At 42.4% G+C, this 26,529-nt stretch overlaps 1 long non-coding RNA gene across 1 annotated transcript; it reads right to left on the bottom strand.

Annotated features, from left to right (window-relative positions):
• Positions 1 to 257: 257 nt before the first annotated feature.
• On the bottom strand, positions 258 to 26,529 carry LOC105946980. The gene is made up of 4 exons (XR_001170426.3): positions 25,578 to 26,529; positions 12,485 to 12,685; positions 9,012 to 9,128; positions 258 to 462 (listed from the first exon to the last, which is right to left on the bottom strand). It is a non-coding gene; the product is annotated as an uncharacterized LOC105946980 (long non-coding RNA).

The following is a 26,529-nucleotide window of genomic DNA, read 5'->3' as shown; positions in this document are numbered from 1 at the left end:
TACATTGTGGTAACTATGTAATACCGGCCCGGGTCCTAGCTGGTGATTTACAGACTAGGCCAGCCAACAACCGGCTGCTTGACAACCCTACCAGCACCTCATTATTGAGATTAGTGTTCCTATCCAAACTCACCTGGGATGGTATCAAATCTGTACCCTAATTTAATAGTAATAGCCTCCCTATCCTACAGGTTAGAATGGGAGAAAGATATAAATCAAGAAACAGAATAGTATGAAATATGAGACACACAGCACACTGATCTATCAACATCTCTTTATTGGAATCTGCATATAAACCTACTTGTAAAAACTTACTGGTAAAAACCAAAATACATTGCAAATTTCTTTAGAAAATAGGGAGGGAATTGCAAAGTCCTGTATGGTAGTAATGCCTGAAAGTATGCTCCATGGTAATGTCTTCATCGAATCCGTATCGACCTCAGGTAGAATCCAGCAGGTTCCCTGTTAGACAAGAATATTCCACATATTAATAGTTGTCTCAGAAAGAGATAATTTCAGAAAGAGATAAGATGTGTATGTATATATATATATATATATATATCTCTCAATGGGATGGGCCCTGCCCTCCTCTCGCTAATGAAATAGGAGTTGCTTGGTGTAAAGGTAACAGCTAGAAAGACTGACTTCATGTTTAAAACACTTCAAAATATCAATAAATGTTCAAATATTTAAATGTTGGATTAAAAAAGGATAAAGCTTATTTCTAACATTCTGTATTACACATGAATTAGAACATTAAGCATGCAACAAAAGGAACTTGCCTTTTCATTTATATACAGATTGCAATGATTGCACAAGGCTCTGATTTGCTTTCTTGTTATAATATCTCTAGTTATTCTGGTTGGTTGATTAATCTTTCATTATTTTCTACCATTTTTGTTTACTTGTTAAAATCTCTAACTATGCGCTTTACACCATCTGTAAAAAACGCTGCCACTCACTAAATGACCAAAATCACTGCCTTTTTCCCTGGTAATCATCCTCTTTAGCACTGCACTGCCATTTTCCCCCTACTCTTAGGTATCCAAGCCTAAATCATCACAAACAGTACCTGGGAATGTGGAAAATGGCGGTCGCAGCACTTTGGAGGAAAGGACCCAGGACTTTGGAAAAAAAACCACACTGTCCCAGGGTGGCAGTTTTGGTCACTGTGGGGGCATGCTCAGATTGAAATTCAAAATATTTGAAGTAAAATTATTCCCAAACAGTCCCCAATAGGTCCAGTAATAGTGCTGGCCTATTTGTGCATATAGTATTAGTCAGACTATTCAAATTGCATTCTAGGCCCCCTCACAGTTTTACTACCATGCATATGATATAGCAGCATTATATTAAGGAAAACATTTATGCAATAAAGTCTTTGCTTTTAATTTCAAACAAAGCAGCAGATTTTCAAAACTTATTTTTGATTGGTCGATATAAGCAACTGGATCTCTACAGTTCAGAACATCCACAGTGGGCATAATATAGGTGGGGAAGAATTTGCCCAGCACTAGTAAGCATTATAACTAATAGCACCAAACAGTTGCTACTATAATAGACTCAATGCAGCCATCATATACATCGCAGCATGGCACGGGGGCCCCCCATTTTTGTTCATTTGTATGGGTGAAAAATGTGGGTACAGTAGAATAATGAAAGAAATCATATCTCTTCCAAAGACAAATAGATTTAGACAAGTACATTAGAGGACATCAGAGGACTTTTTTCCCATAAAAACAATCAGCGCACCAGAGGCCACCCTAGACTAGAGGAGCAGAACTTTCATCTGAAGCAGTGTAGGGGGTTTGCATGGGGAGGGCAGTGAGGTTGGGGAATGCCCTTCCTAGTGATGTTGTGATGGCAGATTCTGTTAATGCCTTTAAGAGGGGCCTGGATGAGTTCTTGAACAAGAACAGTATCAAAGGCTATTTTGATATTGTTAATTACTGTTAGTACAGGTATGGGATCCATTATCCAGAAACCCATTATCCAGAAATCTCTGAATTACAGAAGGCCTATCTCCCATAGATTTTAACCAAATAATTCAAATTTTAAACACTGATTTCCCTTTTCTCTGTAATAATAAAACAGTACCTGTACTTGATCCCAAGATATAACCTGTCCTTATTGGAGGAAAAAACAATCCTATTGGGTTTCATTCATTTTTAAATTAGTTTTTGGTAGACTTAAGCTATGGAGTTTCAAGTTGCAGAAAGACCCCTTATCCGGAAAACCCCAGGTCCCAAGCATTCTGGAAAACAGGTCCCATACGTGTATAGGTATTAGTGTATACAGTTTATACTGATAGGTTGGTATAGGTATGTGTACGTATATGTATTTGGAGTGGTTGCACTTGATGGACTTGATGTCTTTTTTCATACCTAGTTAACTATGAAACTACATGTGCAGTCAGATTCAGAATATATAATGTATAATTATGTGTCTAAGATATTAGATTAGGGAAAGAGTGCAATGTTTGGGGCCATAAAATTAAGTTTTGTTTCCAAAACAGTAGTGTTTCCACAACAGAGGAAGATAACTAAGGTTGTACCAAGGTGGGCAGTACTGCCAGTACATGGTCACACAATAGCAATAGACAACGCAGATATATAGAGTTTGCCTGAGCATTGCCTCACAGAGCCCACTGATATGGAATTATACAATCACTGATATGGAATTATACAATTACTGATATGGAATTATACAATCACTGATATGGAATTATACAATCACTGATATGGAATTATACATGCCGTGGGATGCACTGTATCCAGGATTTGGCATTTTTCAGCAGCATTTGGACTGTTCCAAATCCACATTCCAGGCTGAAGCGGATCCTTAAAATCACGTGACTTTTTCTCCTATAAACATGGAAGTTGTACATTTCTAGTCACATGCTGCGCACACTTTTCTCTTTGGCCCTTCCGTAACCTAATTTGCATATGCAAATTCAGATTCAGTTCAGTATTCGCCCAAATCTTTTTATGAAGGATTGGGTGGTTCCGCCGTATCCCAAAGTAGTGAATTTGGTGCATCCCTAGTAGAAAGCATCACAACATTCTGCTTTGATTTCTGTACACAAACAGCAGGTGCAGCAATAAACACGTCCCCTAATATGTAGCCTTTGGCTGGGTGAAGATAGTCTGTTGGTCCATCTAGTCATCTTATTTCTTCATTCTGGATTTAAGAGCTAATAATGATTTTGTATCTGTCCTTTGTGGGTTTAAATTAGTAGCTACTACATTTTCAGGACCTTCATTTTCTTTTATTTATAATCTTTTCCATAAATAAGACTGATAGATTTTTGACCTTTCAAATATTGTGTACCCTGTTCTTTCTTTCCTACCTATTATAATATAATCTATTATATCCCGTGTCTCTCTGCTATCAATTTTAAGGTCATATCTCAATCAGTTCCTGTAGTCTGGGCCTCCAAATATAATATTTAAGGTTAGGTCCTGCCAGTGATCTAGAGAATGGGAATGGACAAGCTTTACTGCATTGCCTGTTTACTGTTAAATTATCTAAAAGGGACAAAGGTTTCAAATATTATTATCCATTATGCAGATGCCAACAGTGTTGGGGCCTCCTAGGGCACACCGAAGAACTTAAACAGATCCAAAGGATCTCTTGGCTATTTACTGCCTCATGGTCAACCACTATGAATGCCTATCGTTGCTTATTTGATAACTGCATTTTCTTGCAGGTGCCCATCTTAACTACAGTTCTGCCCTTTGCTGAAATGCTTCAAATCCTTGATAAACATAAAGAGGCTGCAGTGCCATCAGAGTAGCAGCAACTCTAGTAATGCAAGAAATGCATCATTTTAGTCAAATGGCCATTGGCGGAAGGGTGTTTATTGCTAGTATACATGACCCAGTGTGAAGCACACATTTAATATTTGCAGTTCCTTTTCTTAATCAGAACTTCTGGCAACTTTCTGTTCTCTTCTTATCCTATATCTCATGAATGGCTGAGAATCCTGACACAGGGATAGTTGTAGATTCTGGAACTTGCATATACCAATCAGCCCACCAAGTACCACATAATGATGCCTAATGACTGTTATCACTATGATCCATAGGCAGGTGCTGGGCAAGGGTGTATAGGTCACCTTGTGAGTAGTTTACCACTCAAGCACCACAATGATCTTCGCAAGGATGAGCAGTCTATTCCTGGCCCCCACCCTATGTCCTCCTCTTGCAGAGCACTGTCTGAATCACCCATGGAATCATGCGCTACATATTTCTGTTTTTTTCCATATTTATTTCCTTCTTGGGCTTAACAGTGAGAACATCGCCGTTAAAAAGCAAGGAGAAGGAGCCGGGGGCCTTGTGTCCCGCCAACTCAGATGCCGGGCCATGAATGGATTCCCTTGTTCTCCAAAAGGGGGGGACCAAAAAACAGATGAAAGCAGGCTGAGCATGTGACCTCACAGAATTTAATTTAGCCTCACAAGCACCCCTGCCCACCCTCGCCCTCCTCTCCATAACCCCCTTCTTGCATTCCTTCCATCCCATCCCCCGACTTAGCTCACCCATTATTTTCAGGAACCATCATGGCCCCATTAGCGCTGTGTTGAGCAAAACATAATAATACATGCTTGTTTTTTACTGTATAGCGCTATATACTATTGGGTAATTGACACAGCTTACAGACTGGCCAAAATATATTTATGTTGAAGACTTAGAATATAAATATAGAATGCCATGGCCTGAGAGCCATTCTCTGTTGTCCAAATTTTGCAAGATCATGTGAGAAGATAGATAGCCCAACAGTTTGAAAAACACTAAATGAAATTGTTTATGGTTAAAGTTGTGACTTGGGTGAGAAAGCAAGGAAGATGTATTCTAGATCAATGAGCCTCTACCTTTATTATGCCTTATCTGGCAGCCACAAATGCCAATCATTACAGTCGGCCAGATCCAGAGTCATTACAGTCGGCCAGATATGATACAACCTATGCACCTAAATGAAAGCACACTGGGAAAGTATTACTTGGCCTGCACCTTAGGGTTGAACCTTATCTTATATGCTGAACACCTTAAAGCTGACTAGAACATTTATTGCATTATTGATGTCAATAAAACCTAGCTACCATTAAAACTTGTACTCCTATTTTAAGGGATAATTTGATCGTTATTTGATTCCTGTGCTGCAGGCAAAATAAGGTTTCACATGTTTGATCTAATATAGTGATGCTAAATCATGGCTGGGTTCCCAAGTTAGCAAGCACATACAGCCTTTGACTATGTATTAGGCCACTGAGTACAAGGAGAAGGCATCTTGAGGTAAGAAACCTCTGCTGCTTTTAGGTACCGGGTCCAGGACAAACAGCTCATTGTTGGGTCTCCACAACTGCTCCAATAAATTCTAATAGGACTACCTTCAGGCAGAAAAGTCTGTGCTGATTGAAACAGACATGAGGTTCAGCTTTGCCAGCCTGTGCCAACAATGTTGGAAAAGACAAACTGTGATCACAAATGACAGCTTTTTATTAATATCCTTTAGGGACATTTGTTGGTTATGGTTTGCTCTTCCAGCTGATTAAAATGAGGGGTCTGCTGTTTCTGGAGGCTTCAATCAGAAGTTATAATGGATGAAAGGTCTGATGGTGGATACCAGTCCTGGTACACCCTGGGCAATTGCCCCCCTTTTGCCCATATATTAAAATGGCCCTGGCAAGAAAGACTGTAGGGGTCATTTATGACCAGGAGTGCAACTTAAGGTGCAGTCATTGTGTAAATATATGATATTCATGAAAGGCACTTGTGTCTAAAGCTCATCCTCAAACTATGTCTTATGCACATCCACCTAGTTGTGCTTGGCACCAATGGTTCTGTTCTAACTCCTAATGGAATTGCGTGAAGTGCTCGATGGTGGAGGTAGCTCCGTGGTTCTCACAGTGGTCATGTGTCAATTGATGAAGCTAAGGAAGTAAAATTTCACTTTGCGTGAAAGAACCCTGGTTCCATATGGGAATAAACAAGCCATATCAAAGCAGAGTGTTTCATGCACATCCAAAGTGGCAATCTAATATGAAGAGTTGAAAGTGTAATTTGTTTGGAGGAAATTTGTGGGACACTAATAGTAATCTTTTAAGAAGGTAAATAGCCAATGTGGGAACAATGTGACCCAATGACAGTATTAAAAGAGGGCAAAGTTAAGGAGGGTACAAGGACTGAGGGAGACAGCTATTCAAATGGACATATTTCCGGGATACAGGAATGGATAAGAAGGCCTGTAGACAGGGTCACCTTTTCTTTCATTACAGCAGGAAGGTGTCCTTTGGCCCTGGGGCCTGTATCATCTACAGATTGCCTCAACCACAATGTGATTTGCTGGCTGTTCCACATCATACACATCACAAGGGACAAAAGACTCCTTTGTGGCTCATGGAGTGAAGCACAGGGGAAGGGAGGGGGCGCTGCACAGAGGAGGCGGAGGGGGACATAACCAAAAGCCCTAGGGCTCTGTTTGTAACTAGAGTAAAGTTCTGAGGCTTATCTCCAAAATAGGTTGGCACTCTCTCCTCCCACACTTTAACTGTTGCGGTTTCGGAAGAGAGTGACTTGTTAGAGCAACGTATTCCTTCCAACCACCAACCTCCAATCATATATGCAGTATCGTTTGTGGTTAAATCTTATTGTGCCTACACACATGAAATCTAATCTCTCTTTTACATAAAATCAGAGGCAATGCTACTCTTCTACCTGTAGCACCTTCCCTCTCACAAGCTTTATCGTATACTACAATGTCTGCTAGAGACAGCCTCCGCCTTTGGAAGGTCAATCCCTTTCACGTTCTACCTTTATCAATGGCATCGCACTGCACTCAATATTTATATGCAACATCCCAAAGCTTCACATACTGTAGACTAGACACATTATAACCATGTCTTGCCCCAGTGATTAACAGTAATTTAGCATTTGCCCTCTCAGCCTTCATGAGTTTCCAGCTCAGATCTGCTTCAGGAGATCTACTACTCATTATCAATGTTCCATTTACCAAAAGCCAAAGATCAGTGAGGAGAATTATATTTCACATAATTTTAGACAAGAAACTGTTGAACACTCCTTGCCCCTCACACTGTAGTATCCTGCATGACTCTTCCAACCAACATGGACATAGAGTTACAACGTCTAAACACTCTCATAACTAATATATTTATAAGCAGTCATTTCTTCTCCTTCGTGTTGCTCAGTATACTATGAAGACAAACACTAGGACATGACATGGCAGGTTACATAGGGAAGGAGGTATTTAAAATAGAGGCCTTAATAAACACAAAAGAACATAAAATTGACCAATGAACAGAGTAAAAACCACATTTTTGTGTGATTCTTTTGGCACATGCCTGCTGCCTGTTGCCACTGTGACAACCCTGGAATTACTGCCATGGATAGGGTGGCAGTAGCTCCAGGGTTCTCCAGTGTCATAAGGCACACGATTTGGCAGGAGAGGTCAGATGGACACAATGGCTCTTAGTGTATTTATATAGATGTGCAAGGAGCAAGTACCTATAGTGAACGGCATCAATATGTGCAAGGTTTATGTACATATTTGCATGACCACAAGGATGTACTATGGAGCCCACTTATGCGCTATGGTGCCCACAGATGTACTGTGGCTCCCACTGATGTACTGTGGCTTCCACTGATGTACTGTGGCTCCCACTGATGTCCTGAGGTGCCCACTGATGTACTGTGGCTCCCATTGATGTACTGTGGCACCCACTGATGTACTGTGACTCCTACTGATGTACTGTGGCACCCACTGATGTACTTTGGCTCCCACTGATGTACTGTAGCACCCACTGATGTACTGTGGCTCCCACTGATGTACTGTGGCACCCACTGATGTACTGTAGCACCCACTGATGTACTGTGGCACCCACTGATGTACTGTGGCACCCACTGATGTACTGTGGCACCCACTGATGTACTGTGGCACCCACTGATGTACTGTGGCTCCCACTGATGTCCTGAGGTGCCCACTGATGTACTGTGGCTCCCACTGATGTACTGTGGCTCCCACTAATGTACTGTGGCTCCCACTGATGTACTGTGGCTCCCACTGATGTACTGTGGCACGCACTGCTGTCCAGAGGTGCCCACTGTGCCTGCTGAATTGTACCACTGCACTTAACAGTAGCTACCAACCAGCAATTAGCAGTGATCCGACTTATGCATGCTGGAAAATAGAAGAAATTATGTGATTACTCTAGAAATTAGGCCCATGATCCCCAAACACACCTGGCTTCTGTCAGTTTTATTTCCTTATTTTACATTATTTCTCATATAAATTACACTCACATAATTGAGCAGCCAGTTTAAAATGTAGGGTTAACATGGTAAAAATGTTATTAACATTCTCTTTCCTTTCCAGAATTTAGGGGATAACGCTGACACAAAAATGTCTTTTCAAAGGAATACTTCCCCCTGCAGGAAAATGACTTATCCTCCACAAATGTTCCGTGAGTAAGGTGAAACAATAGGACAGAAATTATAAATAAATACAATGGATTTGCCAAGTGAAACTGGGGTTTTTTAAATTACGATGCTGCCATCTCTCTATTTTGAGGTCCTGTGCATCCGTCCCACACAATGTCACAGCTAGAAAACAATTACGCATTTCATTGCACTGCTTCCGTCAACTCAGCTCCTGGCTACAGTCACATGGTGTTCTTGGCAGTCCCTGGTAAACAAGGAGAAGTTCCCCCAGGGCAGGATGTTTGTACTCACCAGGCTTCTGTCCTCTGCCCATTTTCTGCTGCCACCCTATAAAGCCCATCAGCTATCCACCGCCTTTCAGCATCATACGCACCTCTTAATTCATTTTTTGTCGTCCAGTGAGCATTGGGTTGCTTCTGCTGGAAGTAAGATCCACGCATACACCTTGCTTATTGCAAGCAATTAACCACAGTGTTTTTTCTATCTGTAATCCTTTATGTATACAGAGCATAGAAATATTTTGTAGGGTTTCTATAGAACGTTTAAGTCACCTACCCCAGTGAAGCTTCTCCCCTGTGTCAGACTGGCACCCCATGGCAGCAGGAAAAATCCTGAAGTGGCCCAGATATCACCCAACCATTTGGCCTTGTAGGCTTCTATGGAGGCCATTCCCTGTTTATCCAAGATGGCAATCGGACCAGTCCCTGGATCAACTAGGGACTGGTCCGATTGCCATCTTGGAGTCAGGAAGGAATTTTTTCCCCTCTGTGGCAAATTAGAGAGGCTTCAGATGGGGTTTTTTGCCTTCCTCTGGATCAACTAGTAGTTAGGCAGGTTATATATAGGCATTATGGTTGAACTTGATGGACGTATGTCTTTTTTCAACCCAACTTACTATGTTACTATGTTACTATGTTACAAATAGGAGAAATAGATAGGATGTAAATAGAAAAAACTAGCAGAATAAAGAAAATGAGTGAAGGCAAAATTGATTGATACTGATATGGTTTTCTGATGGCCTCCTAGTTAAACATTGAACCTTCTATCCACAGTGACATAATGACAGTTCTATACTGCAGCTATTAGAATAAAAAGGAATTTGTTATGTACCACTAGGCAATACGTATTAAGGCAAAACTTGAGTACATGTATGCGACCTATTATCCAGAATGCTTGGGACCTGGGGGTTTTCCAAATAAGGGATATTTCTGTAATTTAGGTCTTCATACTTAAATTTACTAAAAAAAACACTGTAAACATAAAATAAACCCAATATATTAATTATATCTTAGTTGGGATCAAATACAAGGTACTGTGTTATTAATGCACAGGAAAAATATGTTTTTAAATTTTAAATTATTTGAATAAAATAGAGAGTTTATGTGAGATGACCTTCCTGTAATTTGGTGCTTTCTAGATAATAGGTTTCCATATAACGGATCCCATGTCTGTAGTCATGGGCGATATGATCATATGAATGGTTATTTTTATCAACTAATAATTCAAATGATATTATCTATAAGTCAATGGCAGAACCGAATTCCTGACACAGACAGGACACTTAGAGAATAATAGGTTTTCTCTTATACATGCCTTATGGGTGCTCTGCCCATGGCAAAAAAAGCAGTCTGAACCCCCATTCAATGAGAGCTGAGTCCTGTAAACGTGGGGGACATGAAAGCAAGGCCCTTTTGGCTTTTCCCATAGTTAGGCCTCTGGTCATGCCTAACATTTGGAAGATCAGGATGCTGACATTACTAATTTTTAATTTAAGTAAATGAACAATGCTGACCCCGGAACATAATGTGGGAAACACGTAGAGCATGGTGCTACAGGAGAAACCAGCTTAAGCTGGACCCACTGTATCTGTGAAGCTGTTAGATTTGATTTAGCATGCATGAAGTGCTGGCATGATATCATGTGATTTCTAATATTATAAAATGTATCAGTTCTATGCCGAGCATCCATACAAATACTGTATACCCTTTAGAGACTTCTCCCCTAAAGCCCAAGCTACAGAATAGGCATATCCCCTGCACATAGCCCTCTATAGTGTATTCTTCAGGCATAGTAACATGAAATGCACTGCTTTGGTTCCCAGACTTGTCCCTTAGTTCTGCACCATATATTTATCTTCCATTTATTTTTTTTTCTTGGCCCTGCTATGGGCATATCTGATTGAATGCACAGAACATTTCTTCTATAATAAGTACTACAGATTTCTGTACAAACCTAATGGTTACAAATTGATGGGATAATTTCCCAAGGGTACATGTGAAACTGCTAGATTAAAAAGTTGCACCCCTTAAGATTGATATGTGGAGCACATGTACATGTACCACTGCTGGGAATATCTATGGATCTCAAATTCCACTATCTGTCTTAACTGTGTTTCCTTCCTTTTCCTTTGCTTTTTTTTCTTTTATTTCCCTTGTGTATCAGTGGCTCTGATATCTAGGCCAAGAAAATTTGGCACCCAAAGCAAGGCAGCCCTTAGGTCAGAGCTGACCATTTCCCCCTGTCTAACATAGTTAGTGCAAAGCATTTTTATCTTATAGAGCCCCTCCTGAATGGCCACCATCTATGCTCAGCAGTCTCTGGGTCTGCTCTCTGTATTGTTATAGTTCCTGTGGGATGGACATTAACAAAGTAAGATATAAAAGAATAGTAATATTGAAGAGACTTTTGACTGCGCAGCAACAGAGTCATATGCCTGGAGATAACCATCTATTGAGGCACTACAACTCCCAACATCCTCCAAAAGGAACATAATATTGGCCACAGGATAACAATCCTTGGTACAGAATAGGCCCAGTCTAAGCCACCTGCAGTCATTGTGTCAGACATCCAGCTATTTTTTGTGGTTTGTATACCACTTTTTTGTGATACGCCTGTATATATCCCGATAAAGACAGCATGCCCCCTTTATTAATGAGCTTTATGGCTACCATGAAAAGGCCACTACTGACAGCCTGACAGCCATCTTTAAAGCTCCAACAGCCAAAACAGAGACATGCTCTCAGTCTAACCTTGGAGTAATGGAATGCAGATCTCCATCATGTCTGGAGCAGTGATAACGAATAGAGGACCAGGGAGGGGGGGAGATGTGTCCAGCTGCAGTCTGGGGTCCTGCAGAGAATAGTCCCTTTGTCCCTGTGCCTTCAAAGATAGCATGGAAACCTATTCACATAGCCTGCAGCTGCAGTCATTTTCATAAGGGCAGAATAAGAGGGATGGGGCGCTGTTTATGGCACAAACAAGTATAGACTATTTATGAGTTCACTCAGCTGCAAAACCAGTAAGACAGAGAACCGCAACAGATTTATTTACTACAGCCCTGAATAGTACATATATTTTATCATCAATCAGGGCAGCAGCCATTGTGTCAGTCTGCCCTATCTCCCTGGGCAAACTGAATTTACCACCCATCGGGGCAACGGAATAAACTCTTTAACTAAATAACTTAAATATCCATGAAAGGGCACATTCTAGGTTAGCACTGAAAGAGGTAACGATAAAGACACCAGCAGAGAGGTGGAGTTGGCTGCGCTGTTATCAGTGAAGCATAGAATATTGAGGGGATAAGCAGTTCAGTCTATATGTCACTCAATCCAACCTCATTTATAAGTGAAGGATCTAAAGCAACTTCCATAATAAGGCCCCTCTCATGTATTAGCTTCCCTCCCCCTTGAAAAGTTACCTTAATGGCCTTTGCTACCTGTTTGGCCTTCTGCACCCTTGTGTTTAATACGTGGTTGCTTTCCGACTTATTCTCTCATTTCACTAAAATCCTACCATGAAATGTTCTTTCCTGTGAAGTTTTTATTTCAAAGCACTGAAATGGAAACTTTTAAGGATTCGTTGTTTTAGGTTACAAAAATGAGTACAGAAATTCAGACATATTAAGTCTGTACCAGCCTGTGACTGTTCAGGAGTGGTTCTGCCCCAGGTTGTTCAGGTTAGTTGGGTAGAAGGTGGACACATTTTCTAAACTTGATTGGAATCAGAAATTTGACTGGGCCATTCACCTTTTTGTTCCTGTTGAACGATGAACTTTGGTCCAAGCTTCAATTTGGGAGCTGCCTGAAACAGGTCTTCTCGCAGTGCTGAGTATTTTGCAAGATGCCCAGTCCCTTCTGCAGAATTGCAGCCCTACAGCATCATGCTCCCACCACCATACTTCATGTAGGCATAGATCAACCATATGAGAAGCTCTGCACAACACTGGCCTGCATGGAAGGGTAGCACAATTACAATTACAACATGCAGGAGAGCAACAGAGAGTTCAAATAGGGTGAAAGGGATTTATGGTAAGATAACATCAAGATAGAGCTTTTTGGCAAAAGTTTAAAGCAATATATTTAGCAAAAGTCTAACACCTTACTTTAAGGGCTCTGGCACACGGGGAGATTAGTTGCCCGCGACATATCTCCCTGTTGGCGGGCAACTAATCTCCCCAAATTTCCATCCCACCGGCGAAAATGTAAGTCGCTGGTGGGATGGCACACGCTGCGCGTGCGATTTCGGCAAATCGCTGAAGTTGCCTCGCGAGGCATTTTCGGCGATTTGCCGAAATCGCGCCGCCGCATGTGCCATCCCACCGGCGACTTACATTTTCGCCGGTGGGATGGCAACTGATGGCAACTCGGGGAGATTAGTCGCCCGTGAACAGGGAGTTTGTCGCGGGCGACTAATCTCCCCGTGTGCCAGAGCCCTAAATCAAGTGGTAGCAATACAATGATACCAAACACAAATTCTGTGTCAAATTAACACACTATTGTAGTAGATGAATTCTAGTTCATCACACGTGTTTTTGCATTTTAAATAAAAAGCAATATGCTGAGAAGAAATGTGTATTATCCAGGGCCAGAATTAGAGGAGAGGGGGTTCCTGGCAATGTAGGAAAGGTACTTTTAAATAATGGACAGATAAACTTGCTGTTACCCAATATCCTATAAAAGGTTACAGTGTCAAAAAAAGTTGAACTGCCTTTATGTGACTTATGAGCAGGCACTGCTGATAAACAATGTTCTAGAGGCTAAGCCAATGTCCAAAAGGAACAACTGCTAGCATATAACAAATGACCAGACAACTGATTTCAGCTGAACTAGAAACTACAGCATATGGCAAATTATGAAAAAATTCATATGTTTTTAAACGCACCTCAAGGGTGGCCAAAGGTAGATTGTAATCTACCAGCAGATCTTGAACCAGTTTTATCTATAAACCATTATTCTTATTTTTAAACAATGGCTTCAGAATTGAATAATTTGTGTGTGTGTCTGTCTAGTGCTGTTCAGCTGGTTGAAATGTGTGTGCCATCAGCCTTAAGGTCAAATAACCTGATGTTATGACTTCAGTTAATTACGAGACCCCACTTCAGGAAGGTCCTACATGGGTCCATGTGTCTGACCCAGACCCGCAACCCCAACCACCAACCTGCTATGCCTCTTTCCTGGACTCACAACCAGGTCAGTGGCAGAAAAAAAACGAGATCCCTCACATTAACTGGGTACCTAAGCAGAGTACCTGTAGAGCTCCTGCACAGTCAGGGAATCAGTGACTTTCTACCAGAAACCCAATCACTTTGTGGGTATTCCTGGGGGAACCGCCCCAATGCAGTCTGAGTGCCCCTGTGAAAACTTGTATCCTTAGCAGGAAATTCACTACAGGGATAAATACATGTAAATGTTTTGAAATGAGTATAGAAAAATGTTTGCATTGCTCTAGACTAGAGTGTAATAGCGTGTAATAGTGTGCAATACAGGCAATAGTGTACATACAGCTGCTCACCCATTCAGACTCATATTTTTGTGCTTACACAGTTTACAGCTTGGCATTGAGTGCACAACTGAGTAGATGCACACAGAGCTGTCACCCCCCCCCCCCCCCCCGCCCCTATATTTTCTGGAGTTACCTGATTTTGCCTTCTTCCCCCGGTCTCCCATTACCCAGTTGTATTCTCATAATTTTTTGACTATCCCGCAAAGTTTGCAAATTTCGAAAGTGCAGTAAGCAATCAGTGACAGCGTCCAAAGCACATGCACTGGTGGCAAATTTCCAACTGGGCATTTGCACGTGCGCGAGACATCACTTCCAGAAGTGCATGTATGTGCATGTATGTCACTTCTGGGCACCAGGAAAACATTTCAGCAGCGCACGGACGCGCAATGCAGGGTCCCCTGGATTCAATTCGCTAGAGGTTAATAGCTCTGTGCACATCAGCACTTTGGTCTCTTTCTGTTAGTTTGTGTGGTCTGTCACGTCCCTAATAGGCTGTTGTAGCTCCTAGACTCCACTTCGCAATCACTTTACTTAAAGGAACAGTTCATTCAGACTATTTTAATAAAAAATATTTATAATATAGATAGTTAGGCAAAAATGTAATCTATAAAGGCTGGAGTGGGCAGATGTCTAACATAATAGCCTGAACACTACTTCCTGCTTTCAGCTCTCTAAACTCTTAGTCAGTGACTTTGGTGGGGGGGGCACGTGGGACATAACTGTTCAGTTAGTTTGTGAGCACACAGATCAGATTCAAATGCAAAATAACTGAGCAGTAATGTCCCATATGTTTAGTTTACCCGGTTTAATTTTTACACTGAACTGTTCCTTTAAGATACAGGGGCAGATTTAATCTTCTGACTTGGCTGTTTCAGACCAAGTCAGAATTTGCCTTTGTATAGCCCTTTCCCGATGGCCTCCCTGAAAATCCCATTGGGCCAGTAAAGCATTGACATGTTAATGTGGCCTGCATAGGCCTCTGTTATGATCCAATCATTGGCATGGAGGGCAAATGATAGGATTAGCCCAGTTCCTGCATGTAAGTGGCCAAGTAAGGCAAATATCCACTTGTTTGGTGACCTTGCCAGCTTTACAACAGACTGTGGCAACCAACCCTAGCATGGCAGAAACTGACAAACTGAATTCCTGGAAAGTTGGATTTCTATGATGATGCCATGCTGAGCTATTGAATATGACCCATTCTAATCCCAGAGTTTGTTGCTGCAGATTACATAGCCATGTGCCTAATTATACATCTTTGTCAGCAATGGCACATCTTATATAGCCAATTCTACTAATTAGAAGGGGTTTACGGATACCTTTGGCCATTTAGTGTGTGTGTGGGGAAAAAAATGTATATATAAATATAATCTTCAACTGATAAAAGTAGCTTTAACATAACCCAAATTCCTTATATTAAGGTGACCAGACCAACCTTCCTAAAACAGCAAAATGTGCAGGTATAGGCAACTTTAGAACTCCAGCTGAGGGAAAACTTCAAAAACTCTCAGCATCCCCCGGAAATGTTTTAGGTGGTGGGCGGATACTGGGAGCTACAGTTCTGCTCAGCTGAACCGCAAAAGGTAAATTTTCACTGGTAAAATTCATGGTTTGTCTAACATGGACTTTGCAAAAGATATCCTGCCTTTATATAGGAGGGTAAGATCTGGTCACTTACCTTTCACCCCCCAGAATAGTTTGCTTACGCGGTGGGTTAACAGAAATATGCAGTACTTATTTTCCCATTACAGCTGGGACTAGAATTAATGCTCTCGCTCACACAATGGGGCATTGATAGGGTGCTGCGTGCCAGCACTCTGCTCCCCCCTCCCCGCCCTTCTCCGCCTGCTCTCTGCCAATCGGCATTTGCTGTCAACAGGAGAAAGCAGAAAAACTGGAGGAGACAATAGAAGAATTTAATGCACGGGGCTGTAAGGAGAAATGTCAGTGTGGTGGCATTGCAGCTGGATGACCCTACTCTGTGCCCTGCTGAAAGGGCACAGGTCACAGGCCATCAATTCCTTCTAAAGAGCCAAGCTCTGCTCTCTCCTGTACATGTATCAAGCCTTTGTGCATGAATACTTCTGCTTAATTGCCCGTATATCAGGGTATGCATACATTGTAACATGTAATCAAGCTGACTTGGGTCCTTACTTAATTAAGTAAAGGGTTTATGGACCTATTATTGTCTGTATGTGGATATTTGCATTATTAGAACTTTGCAGCCTGCCTGCTCATGAGACTAGGCCTGAGGTCCCAGTGCCATAGTGCCCCAGCGCTCACCAACACGCAGGCCCAGACTGGCAATCAGGCAAATGCCAGAGGGGCTGCTGTAAGATGCCATAGACACTCACTATTTTCATAGACTATTTAATGCTATTTATTGGGCCTATGAGGGGCTGTTTGGACCTTTGTGTACTTGCCAGGGCCTATTTTGAATTCCAGTCCAGACCCATGTATGTTTTTCCAGAAATACAATATTCTAGAAAGCAATGGAACAGTAGTTCTTAGGAAAGTCCTGAGCTCTAAAACAGCTGTTGTTCAGTGGCACTAAGGCCAAACAGTAATGCCCCTTTTAAGCCAAACCTAATTGATTTAACAGCAAAATTGAATTATATAATTTGAAACTGCAGATCAGGGGAAGGGTGTCTGCCCTAAGAACTCAGCGCCAACACAGCCCATGCACATGTATAAAAGACCAATAAGAAGTGATCTGGCACTTAGAAGCAGGGTCTTGCTGTACTGTGGAGCAGAGCACAATGCTGAAGGGGCAACTGGAGGGACGCAGGTTTACAGTTGAATCTAAGTAGCAACAATCTGCAGTTTCTCAATGTGCCATTTTCATGCATAAACTTCCCTATAAAAAAGGACCTTGGGGACACAGCTGTGTGACACTCAGACACATTCCTAAGGACTCCCCTCCTTTCCCCCATTCTACAGAGCTCTACTGGCACCTCCTCCTTGTCATAGCCAAAATGGCTCAGTGTCTTGCCCCAGGCTCAGAAGGGCCCAGAGTGTTCTCCCATGGAGATGCAGTGAGAATGGGTGACACAAGAGATGAGCCTGCTATGAATTCATTGCTGGGAGAATGGGTCCCTTGTTCTGCCCAGCTGCCTACAGAATTAACAGTCTAGAAATCATCTGTTTTAACCCTTCATGCCCCCGAGCACTAAACCTGTGTAGAAATCTGCTGCCAGAAATGGCTGCAAAACAGGGCATAATGAGAAGCAACTCATAGCAATTAATACACTTTGTAGCAAAGAGATGCACTGTTGTTGAATTGCAACTCCCAGGATCCTCTGAACCATGAAATAGTTACAACTAGTTTATACTTTTTTCTGTTCTGGGAGAGTCTTTACCATCTCTGTTGTGTGCTTGTCCCATGAATATACTACCCTCTTTATATGGCAGGATTGTTCACCTGGATTCTTACTAACCAGGTGTGGCCCTTTAATTTTTCAGCACCCTGCCTACCTGTAGGCTCCATAGCTTTCTGTATGACATTACCATTGTGACCCAATCCTTGATTAAGTCAGACTACTGGCTCGCTGCTTGCATAATGATACCTGGGCAGCATTATAATGCTCATGGCACATGGGGTTATTGACTGGCGCTGCCCTTCAGAGGATGCCAAAGGCCCCCTGTCACCACTCCTAAGGTTTTTCAAGGGGATTTCCATTAAATAACCTTATGAGTGATGACACGCAGACAGGGGTGTTTGCCTGCTGCTGTTTCTGCTGTCGGACAAAGTGCTCAGGGTACCATAAGCCTGGGAGAGTACTCGGTTTGTTTATCTGTGATACTCTCCAGATGTAGTGCATGACCTTCTGCTCTTGGACACAGGGTATAATCAGCCAGTATAAACATCCCAGCAGCACCAGCAGCTGTTCCCCAAGCCGCCAACTGGTTCCAGATGTGCAACAGGTGCATGCAACTCAGTACAGATGGACAGCAGGTGCTGCAGAGTTATTAGTACATACCTGCTGCCTAGTACAGTTATCTCTTAGCACTGCCACTTTCCCTTTGCATTCTATGCTGGAGACTCACAACTGGAGATTCTATGCACAAAGACTTTATACACCAGCAGATTTTAGCTGACAGAGAAACGCCAGAAACTGTTCCTGTGTCACCTTCCATTGACTGTAATGTGAAGCTCCTAAAAGCAACAGTACTAACAGTTATCAGCCTGAAATTCTCTGCTGTGTGTATTCAGGCCAGAACTGAGCCACGTGCCTTCAGTCTAGCTTTTAGTCTTATTCTGACGAATCTTCAGATATCAGTCGTAAGTTTAAAGCAACAATCTAATCCTAACATTCAAAAATTGTAGTAAAAAGCCCTAAAAAAAAAAACATGAAATAGTTGGCAGACACCAATCTTATAAAAGTAATTTCCACTGTAGCCCCCTAAGGATACCGTCAGATACACAACACACCCCTAGGTCTCATATTATTGCATTGGTGTGTGTATGGGTGTGTGTATGGGTGTGTGTACTGGTGTGTGTATTAGTGCGTGTACTGGTGTGTGTATGGGTGCGTGTATTGGTGCGTGTACTGGTGTGTGTACGGGTGCGTGTATTGGTGAGTGTACGGGTGCGTGTACTGGTGTGTGTATGGGTGCGTGTACTGGTGTGTGTATGGGTGCGTGTATTGGTGCGTGTACTGGTGTGTGTACGGGTGCGTGTATTGGTGAGTGTACGGGTGCGTGTACTGGTGTGTGTATGGGTGCGTGTACTGGTGTGTGTATGGGTGCGTGTATTGGTGCGTGTACTGGTGTGTGTATGGGTGCGTGTACTGGTGTGTGTATGAGTGCGTGTACTGGTGTGTGTATGGGTGTGTGTATGGGTGCGTGTACTGGTGTGTGTATGAGTGCGTGTACTGGTGTGTGTACTGGTGTGTGTACTGATGTGTGCATGGGTGCGTGTACTGGTGTGTGAAGGGGTGTGTGTATGGGTGCGTGTACTGGTGTGTGTATGGGTGCGTGTACTGGTGTGTGTATGGGTGCGTGTACTGGTGTGTGTATGGGTGCGTGTACTGGTGTGTGTAGGGGTGTGTGTATAGGTGTGTGTATGGGTGCGTGTACTGGTGTGTGTAGGGTTGTGTGTATGGGTGCGTGTATTGGTGCGTGTACTGGTGTGTGTAGGGGTGTGTGTATTGGTGCGTGTACTGGTGTGTGTATGGGTGCATGTACGGGTGCGTGTACTGGTGTGTGTACGGGTGCGTGTATTGGTGCGTGTACTGGTATGTATGGGTGCGTGTACTGGTGTGTGTACGGGTGCGTGTACTGGTGCGTGTACGGGTGCGTGTACTGGTGTGTGTATGGGTGCGTGTACTGGTGTGTGTAGGGGTGTGTGTATAGGTGCGTGTACTGGTGTGTGTATGGGTGCGTGTACTGGTGTGTGTATGGGTGCATGTATGGGTGCGTGTACTGGTTTGTGTACGGGTGCGTGTACTGGTTTGTGTACGGGTGCGTGTACTGGTTTGTGTACGGGTGCGTGTACTGGTTTGTGTACGGGTGCGTGTACTGGTGTGTGTATGGGCAGCTTTACACCTCCTGGTGCCAAAGTGCGGCGTTTCAGTGCACGAGCTTAGTGCCATGGCCTCTGCATTCTTTATGTATTTTTACCCCTGCACTTTCCATACTGACCTACATACTGACCTACACAAAACTACCCATAAAGTTAAAGCGAAAAAATCTTTTTTTTGAATGTGTCAGCAATCCCCTGTAGAATGCAGTGTGTTGTAAACTCTCTGCGTCTTTTTCATACCAGTTCATCTCTAGGAAGAATCCCCAGAAACTTCTTAATTACAGCTTTTTACATTCTTCTCTGTCTCATATTATTATTATTATGTTGGTTTGAAAAACCCGCCTATTGTATTGTTCTTCCCCTTCAGTTTATTCCTCTGCTTCTTCTTATTCTTAGCGCCCCCCATTTTCTAAACGCTACTCCTCCTACAGTTTTAGGGGTACAATACCCAGACTCCCCACACTTCTTTGCCCAATAGCGGAGCAGGTTGCTTGTGCTTTTCTAAATTTCACCCATTGACTTTAATGGAGAAATTGAAACTGCTGCCAATCTTACAGCTTTGAGGCTACACTCCCCAAACTTGAATCACATAGTCATGGGGTCAGCCTGAATGAAAATAGGATGATTGTGGGATGCCCGAAAGTAGGCGGAGCTGTGAACAGCCAATCAGATTTTACCTATTGACTTTCAATGGGGAAATCCAACTTGCTGCTATTCTCACAGTAATAACACCAGGCTTCCCAAACTTTGCACAGTCACTGGGTGACTACATATTCAGGCTTAGAAAAAGTGGGCAGAGCCAGCAACAACCAATCACATTTCTTTAATTGATTTTAGTGGGGAAATTTTAACTGCTGCCATTAATCCTAGGGTCCCTAAACTTTGTTAGTCACTGGGTAACTGCAGTTTCAGGTTAGAAAAAGTAGGTGGAGCTATGAACAGCCAATCGGATTTTACCTATTGACTTTCAGTGGGGAAGTTTAAATTGCTGCCATTTAGACATTATTAAAACCAGGGTCTCCAAACTTTGTATCGTGGTTTTTACTATATAACTGTGGTCCAAGGTTAGAAAAACTGGGTGGAGCCAACAACAGCCAATCAGATTTCATTCAGTGACTTGTTTTTCAAACTTTTCAAACTTCCCTTTCTAGTTATTATTTTTATTGTAAATTAAAGTAAAAAGAACTGGTGTAAATATTACTCCAGCATAAAACCAACCAATCAGAATGTCGCTTTCTCTAGTCACAACTAGTTCACAGTAAACTATTTTAATTTTGTTTCTCCCCTCAATGGTCCCCAATCACCCTCAGCTAATCTATCCAGTATATCTTAAATACCTTAAATAACTACAACCAGGGAAGCCACAACGCTCTAGGAAGAGATGCCACCTCAGTCACAGAGGGCCCTTACACAGGGTCGCTTGTAAATGTAAATGCATCCCTATGCAGTCGGGGGGGGGTGCATTCCACCGCATGGGAACACAGGAGTTAACTGACCCCAGCCTTCGCCATGCAGACTATACTGCTGAAATGCTAAATGAAAATAAGGCTGTACCTGTTTTATCTGCGTTCAGCATTTCAGGGCGGTCCTGTCGGTACAGCAGCCATACAGACAGCTGGGGTCCCTTAACTCCTGCTTCCTCCATGGTGGAAAGCAGGAAAAAGTTTCCCCGTGGGAACACTGGGCAATTAGAAAGGGCCCTCCATGTGTTTGATGTGCATTTGAGATGCAGGTTTGATTGCAATTAAACATATGGGATAATTCTCATTTTGTTCTGCCTGGTAGTTCCATTAAGGATTTAGGCGAGTGTCACACGTAGCATAGTCTTGGCTTCTACTTGTGCCTGCCCCGGGAAGCACTGAATACGCTTGTTTGCAGCCGATATCCCCCAAAAAACACGAGACTTTGCATTTTCAGCGGATACTGGCTACACGTGCCTGCACCGAGCATATTCAGTGTTTCTGGGTTCAGGCACAAGTGGGACATTTTTACAGTAGCGAGACATATGTTTGGCAAACGTTTTTCGGTTTGCTGAGAATACGCAATGTGTGGCATTAGCCTTAGATCTGCGTGCGGATCTGTGACAATGTCCCATATACGCTGTGTGCCCGCACACAAACTTTGAGACCAGTCGCACAAGGAATTTAGCTTTAAAGCAAATCATTTTGTACTGTGCATACCAGTTTTTCAAAAGTGCGCACAAAAATAAATGTTTGGCGCACACAGCCAGGAAGAAATTAGAGGGAACACTGGCGCAGGAAAGTTATTTTATGGCTTTTTTAAATGCAACAAGCTGCAGAGTAATGCATTTGCGCCATTTAGAATATAAAAAAGATGGAGCTGAATGGTAAATTCCTGCGTTACGGTGGAACGTATCCAAATGCCACCTCATGGGAATGTATCGGCAAACAATGTTATGTAGGAGCTCTTAAACTGCGCAGCATGCCACATACATAGAGATCTATGGCATTATTTCTGCAGAAATGGTTACATAAATTAGCCATGTCTAACCAGCAGCACCACCAGTTATTGCCGAACTTCAGCTCCCGCTGACAGGCTTCAGCTACTGGAGGGATTATGGGAAGCTGCAGTTTGACAAATTCTGGAGGGCTCCAAGTCAGGCATAGTAAATGTATATACTGACAATATGTAAGTGGCATTGTTAAGAGTTATGGCTCTTTGGAGGGCTTCCACCTGCCAATGCCTGATCTGAAATAAGTGCTAATTATGTGATTTGTGAAAGGTACCCAGATTATAATTATAATTACCACATTTATTTCTAAAGCACCAGCAAATCCCAGATTTATAAATGTGACACAAGCATGTCACATAAACACGCAGCACGTTGCAGTGAAAAAAAAAAAAGCTCCGTAATTGCTCTAAAAGACAGATCTGAATGCTGTTGGGTAACACTGGGTGCAATAAAATTAGCTCAAATGTGCATCAAATGCAAACAAAAAAGGATTAAATACACAATGATGAAAATAGAGCCAGTCTCTCACTATTTGTCCATTATCTATTTAAAAAAAAGGTTAAAAGGGTGCAAAAAATTATTTAAAAACTTTTGCTTCATTTCAGTTTAGTTTGGTCTTTTTTTGCAATAACAGCTTTATATATATCTTCCTCCTTGCAGATTTATTATCATAAATTCTCAGCCTGAGCTTTCCAGCTTATGTACAGCTGCTCTGGTTTTTGATCAGGTTTTGTGGGTCAGACCTTATCCGACCCATGAAAGCTTGTCATGCAACAGCACAAGATTTTATGGAATTTTTCAAAATCTGCCCCCCTCACCCATTGCAATGTAAAATCTTATCAGATAAAATTGTCTGGTGTATTATATTCTATGCATCAATATCTGACTGTCAAGGTATTTCAATGAGAAAACCTGTCTAACTCCATCAGCCTTTATCAAAAGCACAGTATAACTAATAACAACCATAACTGTACCCAGCAGATTTGTTCCCATCAAGGCAGGTTTTTGGGTAGAGTGACCAGATCACTAACAAATTTAGGTACACATCTAGAAAATCCAAGTAGGAGGGCCCTGCAACATGCATTTTTTAGAGGCATCCCTGAATTTTCAACTGATTTGGTCATCCTATTTTGGGTTGGATAGAGAGGCCCCTAGAACTCTTAAGAAAAATATTGACTTAAGGCCTATAAACATGGGCATTTGCTCTTGCATTCCGGGGTGGTGACTTTTTCATGCGTTCAACTGCACAGGAATGCATCTGTTAACTCACCTGTCCTGTGTGTGCAGTAGAATGCATCAAAAAGCTGCTACACAGGAACACAAGAGTAAATACCTGTTTGTAAGGGCCCTAAAACCAGCAAACACTATGTAAAAACTGTTAGATATTGTCAGTATATACAACAGGGCTGTCCACCTTGTTAGCCTTCCAGCATCCAACCCCCCCCCCCCCCCCCCCAATATTCCTGTAGTGCTTAGGGCCCTCTGATCTCTAAACCTGGTGCTCCTATTAGAGAAGAAAAACCCTTGCATAAACGAAACAAGAGCAGTCTTCAGGGCTGCATATGTATCAGCATATTTCTGTTTAACTCATATAGCATCCAGACACATTAAACCTTTAGTAAGTGGAACGCATGTCCTGAAATCACTGTAGGCCAGTGTCTACTTAGTTCATCTCACTTTTGTGGTGCCATGTCACACAAGTGACTTGTTGCAGACTACTTTTAGCATGCTGAACATAGATTCTACTGACTCCTAACTGGAAATTATATGCTAAAATTTGCAGCATGTGTAGTACAAGTGGCATATTATATAGACTCCTACCACTAATATCATCATCATTATTATCACCGTGCCTTTAAGCGAATGTTTCAGGTAACAGATGATAGCGGGATGCAGAGATTTCGGTACCAGTTTAAACTCAAGAGTGGGTGGTTGGTAAAACAAATGTTACTTCTTATCCTAGAATGTATAATGATATTAGGTGCTGTGGTAGCCTAGAAGCAAATTAATGTGTGTGATGCCATGGCATATTTTCTACTGGCTCATCTGTGCTTAACCGGGTTCCTAGAATAACAGTGTACCTGGCTCATCCCTTAGAATGTCATAGTATAACTGGCTCATCCCTTAGAATGTCATAGTATAACTGGCTCATCCCTTAGAATGTCATAGTATAACTGGCTCATCCCTTAGAATGACATAATATAACTTGCTGACCTGTGCCTAAGCAGGTGCCTTAGGGCAACGTAGTATAACTGGCTCACCTGCACTCAACCAGGTCCCTTGAATGACACAGTATAACTGGCTCACCTGCACTCGACCAGGTCCCTTGAATGACACAGTATAACTGGCTCACCTGCACTCAACCAGGTCTCTAGAATGACACAGTATAACTGGCTCACCTGCACTCAACCAGGACCCTAAAATAACAGTATAACTGGCTCACCCTTTAGAATGACACAGTATAACTGGCTCACCTGCACTCAAACAGGTCCCTAGAATGACACAGTATAACTGGCTCCCCTGTGCTCAGAAAGTGCTTTTCCAAATTCTGGCCTATTAATGGTCGCCTAATGCAGGCTTTGCTTGGGATGACAGTGGCACGGTTAGGAACAGGGCTGAGAGAGAATATTTTGAGTCTCATTCTTTATTAGTTGAGAGGCAGGCGCTAAATACTGTCATACCTTCTTACAAGATACTGGCGAGGAACTATACGCATCCCAATATTCCCATTTAACTGCCGTTAAAAGGGGCCACTAATGAAAACTGCATTGTGCAGAGCTGTGCTAAAAAAAACTAAAAAGCCACTAATATAGAAATCATAAGTTTCACCTTTGAAGGGGATTTTTTTTTGGAAGAATATATCTGTGTATATATGTATGGAATTGACTTTCATTACTGCAAGAGTTCATTACAATGAATTGTACATAATCATAAAGAGGTAGATTCAAAATCTAGCCAACAATCACCTTTAATAAGGGATACCTTTAAATATGTCCCATGAATAGCTGCATGATCATCTTATAATATGTGTGCGGGGGGGGGGGGGGGAGGTTGGCAAACCTAGCCAAGCAGCATATATTCTACCACTAATTTATGTGCTTCCCAGTCAGATACAGGTTACATCCAACTAGTCTTGCTGAACATGAATGGCATTAATATCTGCACATAATGAAATGTATATATACCCTCATATCACTGATAAGACTCCATAGCTCCTCCCACTCAAATGACACAGAGGGTCGCAGAAAACTGCAGGATGAAGGGCCCACTACCTAGATAAGCAAGTAAAGTAACAGGTTCACAATCCAATATAATGATACAGGTGAGCTTTCCAATATACCTTTGAAAGATGGTGGAAAGTGGTTTCATCTGTCCAAGACCAAGAAACAGGGTGGCATAGCTTTATCTTCTAACGTGTCTTCTGTGGCACAGTCAGTTAGACCATGGCTTTGGTAATCTGTACATTCAACATACAATACATACATATATCCATATGCTGATGCATTCATTTCCATCCCCAGCTATATGATCTTCAAAGTGCAGCCGTCTCCTTCCAGCAGGTTCCATGTATTAATCCAAATAGACATTTCAGGATCTCCGGACTTTAGCAGACTTGTCCATCCTATACGATATATGGGTGTGTGTCTATCTGTCATTCACAGGGCTACGGGTGATTCCAGGAGAAGGCTGATTATACAGCCCTGCAGGCAGATATCTATGCTTCCCCCAAGCTTGCATCTTCTCACTGACAGCCCTCGGCAGAGCCCGAAAACCCTTTATAATAACCCGCTCTGTCCCCTTTCATATCACATGATTTCGGTTCACCTGGAATGAACAAAGAGCGTACACACAAAGACAAGCCGAAAATCAAGAAAAAAAAAGCCCCATGAGCCTGGCCTAGAAAGATATTCTGTGTTTTCAATCCCGGAGAGGGAGGAGAGGAAGGGGGGGTTTGTATCCCTTATCAAACTTTCATTGCTCCTTTTTTTTTTAAACACAAGAGTTATTGTGGAGAGTTTTTTAATGTCCCCTTTTTACTGTATGTAAGATTTCATTGTGCAGGCTTTCGGCCTAGCAAGGCTACGCCAATAAGGCAGGACAATGGAAGGTCTATATGCAAGCGGCCTGCCCTCAGGACAAAAGCCTGCGTTGTCTGCCGAGGGGGGGAAGGGATGGTGCTCAGGTACCAGAGATGAGAATCACTGGAAAGTTGCTGATGATCCAGATGAGGGAGGTTTTCAATATTCTAAAATAAACAATGATTTGGGGATGAAAGGTGGAGGATCCAATGA

Source organism: Xenopus tropicalis, chromosome 4, assembly GCF_000004195.4.
Source record: "Xenopus tropicalis strain Nigerian chromosome 4, UCB_Xtro_10.0, whole genome shotgun sequence".
Lineage (NCBI taxonomy): Eukaryota > Metazoa > Chordata > Amphibia > Anura > Pipidae > Xenopus > Xenopus tropicalis.
This window is presented reverse-complemented; position numbering and strand designations above follow the sequence as displayed.